We start from the raw sequence: 5188 nt of genomic DNA, 5'->3' as shown, positions 1-5188 counted from the left end.
ACAAAAACCCCAGCCACAGAAATGCTGACGCGTGGATGCCTATTGGTCCCGGTTGGTGCCACCAACCGGGACCAAAGGCCCTCCTGCCTGGGCTCAGCGAACATGCCACGTGGAGGCCCATCTGTCCCGGTTCTGGATTGAACCGGGACTAAAGGGTCAGGGCATTAGTACCGACCCTTTAGTCCCGGTTCATGAACGGGGACTAAAGGCTCTCACCAACCGGGACTGTAGGCCCTTTTTCTACTAGTGTATATTTCATCTTGGAAATGGCCTCGAAAACCTCCTTTTCCGAGAAAGGGGCGGTTAAGATATCGTTCTCCACAGCAGTAAGTTGAGGTACATCTTGGACCCTAGACTCATCCAGCGACACACAGTTCTCCTCTGGTGGTCCAAACAATCATTTGTAGTACTCAGTAATGTAAAGCTTCAGGTTTTCCTGACAGATAATTGTACCCTCATCTTGTTCTAGCTGGAAGATTCTCTTCTTCCTATGTTTGCCATTGGCAATCATATGGAAGAATTGAGTGTTCGCGTCGCCCTGGACCACTCTTCGAACCTTGGCTCGCAGTGCCCACTTTAATTCTTCTTCACGAAGTAGCTCCTTCAACCTCATCTCAACGTCCAGCTTGGTATGAAGCTCGGTGGCTAGCAAAACCGTAGTTTCTGCTTTTACATCTAAGGCCTGAATAAGGGTAAGGAGCCGTTCCTTTTCAACTTTATAAATCCCACTAAGATGTTTAGCCCAACCACGTAGGAAACTTCTCAAATGCCTAATCTTATTCTGCCAGCGCTCAAGCGCATTCCTACCGCCTGCATCCTTAGCCCACTCTCTGGCTACGAGATCCAGGAAGCCTTCTCTTTCGAACCACACAAGCTCGAATGAGAACAAATTCTTGTTTCCCGAGTAGGTAGCCCCACCAGAGTCAAGTAAAAGAGGCGTGTGGTCAGAAATCCCGCGAGAGAGAGCCTGAACTGTTACAAAGGGAAACTTCTGTTCCCATTCGACACTAGCAAGTACCCGATCCAACTTTTCAAACATTGGATTTGGCAAAGCGTTAGCCCATGTGAACTTCCTACCTGAAAGCTAAATCTCTCTCAAATCCAAGCTTTCAATAATAGTGTTGAACATGAACAACCATCTCCCGTCGAAATTATCATTGTTCTTTTCATCACGTCTCCTAATAATGTTAAAGTCTCCCCCAACCAGAATGGGGAGTTGCTCAGACCCGCAAACTCTAACAAGGTCGGCCAAAAAATCCAATTTGAATTCTGCCTGCGCGGCACCATACACCGCCACCAGAGCCCAGTCAAATCCATCAACATTGGACCGCACCCTGAACTTAATAGAAAAATCTCCCATGATCACACTTCGAACTTCGAGAGAGTCGCATCTAACACCAAGTAAGATCCCTCCCGACCTTCCTCTCAGTGGTAGACAATGCCAGTCAAACTCAATACCCCCCGATAAAGTGTTGAGAAATTGTGGTGAGAAATTTGCTCTACCAGTTTCCGACAACGCAATAAAGTCCAATCTATGCTCGATGGATGCTTCTGCAAGAAACCTCCTTTTAGCCAAGTCCTTAAGACCTCTGCTATTCCAAAAGATTCCTCTCATATCTCATCATGGAATTTTTTAGCCGTGCGGATCCTAGCACTCCTACGTACCGCGGACGTCGGTATATCTTGCGCTTCCATTTGCGCTTAGGGATGGTCCTCCTGCCCACCCGGTCCTCTCTCCCCATTTCTGGGGGTCTAACTACATCCATCTCGACATTCTCATCCTCCTCCTCCGGCTCCTAGAGGGGAGGCGCGAGATCAGCACAAAAATCATCGAGCACCCGGACTCCCAAAGCATCAATCTCAGAATCGTTCATGGGTTTGAGGGCGGCTAAGTTAAGAATCAATTCTAAAGCCCTCTCGGCTTCTAGATCAAGCAAATCATTTATGGAATTAGAAACTTCACCCTCATTACTACCTAGTGAAATTCCTAATTGGTTTGCATTATCAACAATCTCACCATTCAAAAAATGCAAGATAGTATTCGAAGTATTCACCGACATACCAGTAGTGACCTGGACGTCACGAAGCTTGGCCGCCCTCACGGCGCAGCGCTGCTGCATATCGTCCACCTCCGGACGGCCCTGAAGACGACAACTCAACCATCGGCCCTTAGACGCCTGGTCCGGAATCCCGCCGAACTGAATAACCTCCTCGTGCGTGAAGTTGCCCGGGGAGTGACCGCATGTCACCCCCCGAACACTCAACCGATCCCCACGACTGGGAGAGGGTGCCGAGTCAGATGATGGGGAACCAAGGGCCACCTGCCCCCGCTCCCCATCCACCCCAGACCGCATGCCAGGAGTGCTCACCGGCGCCAAGGGAGGGGCGATCCCCCTAGGCGCAGAAGGTGAAGAGGGCCTCGAGGCCACCTGCCCCAAGCCCCCTCCAAAGACCGGACCTGCCACCTGCAGTACCGGCCCAGCAAAAGGTGAAGAGGGCACCGAGGCCACTTGCCCCGGCCCCCCTCCTGAAGGTAACTCCTCCCTCCCGGTAGCCCCGACCGGAGCAAGAGGAGAAGGGGGCACCGAGGCCACCTGCCTCGAACCCCCAGCCAAGCTCGGAACGACCACCTGCAGCTCAGCCGTCTCAACAATATCCGAGGGAGGCGAGAACACTATCTCCGGACCCCCCTCTACGCCAGAACCCTCCACGCCCAGCCCTCAAAGTCCAACGCAGGTATAGAGTGCTCAAAAACCTCAAGAGACTCCTCCCGCTCGCTCCATAGACTCAGAGGTGCAGTAGCAGGCTCAATGTATCCAAATCTCCGAGTGGCCGACGACACAGAAGAAGGAGGCGCCGTCCCACCTCCGGTCGTCTGAGCAACAGACCCCGGTCCCTCGGCCATCTCTCGTCCAGGATTAGCGACCGGAGTCTCCTTACCTCCCGTACCATCATCACCCTCATGCATATCAACGTCAGTGGCAGCAGGTGCCTCAGCAAACAGGCTGTCATCCTCAAACTCAATCTCAAGGCTGTAAACCTGACCTCGATAAGCCCACTTAACCACTTCAGGCACAAACTCAATGTCCAAAATACTGACCAGTAAGCGAGCAACCCCATGAGCTCTAGTAAAGGCCATATCCACTCGCTCGGTCTTTCCCACCATGATGCCCAAACTAGCAACGACCCTGGCATCCTGCAAGGGCTTGGAAGGAGCTCCCGAAAAACGCAACCAGGCCTGGGTAAGAGGTTTACCCTGAGGCTCAATCAACTTCCACTCGTGGAACTCAAGGATGCCCTCCGTACCTGGCACCTTACACATCCCAAAGCTCAGCAACCTCTGTAAATCCTCCACTGTCGGGAACTCAACCCTGAACAAGTTTGCTTCTAGACTGACAAGCTCCCAGTGGAAGTCTCTTGGAGCCAGCTCCCGGAGCCGCTGCACAATCTGGGTCTCAGAGACTTCACCTTTAGTCACTTTAACAACCCCAGTTGTCATACTGTGCACCTCATCAGGAAACTCCCTCTCGGTCGGAGACTCAAAAAACGTGAGCTCGGAAAAGTACACTCCGTACATCATAAGACTCGGTACTTGCTCTCTCAAAAGCGGACATGCCCCTAACTCATGGGCTGGCTTGCCACACGTATCGCATAAAACTGCCACACACTCAACAATGAAATGGCCCTTATCGCCATTGAGGTAACATAACATTCTCTCCTTGCGCGCATACTTGGCTGCCCTGTCCAGCTCAGCCCTGTCAGAGGCCTCCACCGACATTAACTCGACCTCACCATTACCAGGAACCACCACGTCGGCCAGTGCCGTCACCACCTCCATAGCCTGGCAAGACAACCCAGTCTCCTCAGTAGCCTCGCCAACTGCCGTCTCGTCAACGACAAGAGGATGTTGCCTTGGACGATAGCGGCCACCTCGGCCACCTCGGCCACCACGGTTATGATTAGCCGGTCCAAACGCCCCTTCGACGAAGCCGCCCGTTGGCCCCAGGAAAGGTCTCTCGGTCGAGCCATCGCTCTGCCAGGCATACCCCCGCCCACCACCTGTGGACGAGGATCCCCGGTGCTGTCCATCTCCATAGGCGTTGAACCCATCGTCACCCCACTAACCACGAGGCACCGATGAGTCTTCCCCCCTAGCCGAAACCTGCGGCAACTGTGCCCGCTTCAACACCGGCGCCGTCGAATTCTGCGTCTGCCGGGCCACGAAATGCGGCGGGCTGCCCCGGGCTGCATCGCCACGGGTCGAAGCTGGCCACCTGAGGCCGGGGGAGGCGGCCTCAGAGCCGGGGTGCCGCGGCCCGCGACGGCCACAGTGGTCGGCACCGGTGGCCGAGGGCGACCCCGTCCCACGGCCAGTGTCGGTGGCCTTGCGCCGGCAGGCAGAGACCCGCGGCCAACCGCGCTGGGCCCGAGCGCACCACCAGCAAGCGGCAGTCTAGGGGCGCCGACCTCCTGCGCCACCCAGTCAGACCCAGAAACCGGGACCGGGGTAGCGCCACCACGACCGGCCCTGAGCGCAGTCCAGCACCGCCGCGTCCCGTTCCCTGCGGCAACACATCCCCGCCGCGGCCACCTCCTGCCGGCGGCACCTGCCCACCATGGCCCGCACCGCCCGGGGCGCCGGACTTGGCAGGGGGCAGACCTCGACCGGCCATGCCGTGTAGAGGGGGAATTTGCCTATCACGTTCCACACCACGGTCGGAGAAGTTCGGTCGGCACGCAGCACGATGAACCCTAGATCGTTTCGATCGAAAACCCACTGAATGAACCTCAATCGTGCATGGGGGTGTAGACGTAGTCGGACTAGACGGTGCCTGGTTGTACTGGGCCTCATACCCAGTTAAAACAGGCCCAAACTCGATCGGGCCCGGTTCAGCCCGGCTCACTCAGAACCGGCCCACCCCCAGGCACACCGAGCTCGCGGCCCAGGAGTGTGTTCAAACGCATCTCCCGCATCTGTGCGATCCCGATCGGCCGCCCCGCCGGCAACGGCGCCATGGCCGCCGCCGGCCGCCGGGACTCACCAGCAGAACGGATTGCTTTCTTCTTCCTCTGAACTTTAGTCCAAGAATCCGGCCGAATCAAATCGAAAAGGGTGAGGTTTGGAAGACTAACCTTCGGAAGGGGTCCCTTCCATGGCCTGACAGCCGTCGCCGCCGTTCTCCGGTGC

The sequence above is a fragment of the Triticum dicoccoides genome, chromosome 7B (assembly GCF_002162155.2).
Source record: "Triticum dicoccoides isolate Atlit2015 ecotype Zavitan chromosome 7B, WEW_v2.0, whole genome shotgun sequence".
Taxonomy (NCBI): domain Eukaryota; kingdom Viridiplantae; phylum Streptophyta; class Magnoliopsida; order Poales; family Poaceae; genus Triticum; species Triticum dicoccoides.
Note: the sequence above shows the minus strand (reverse complement) of the source record.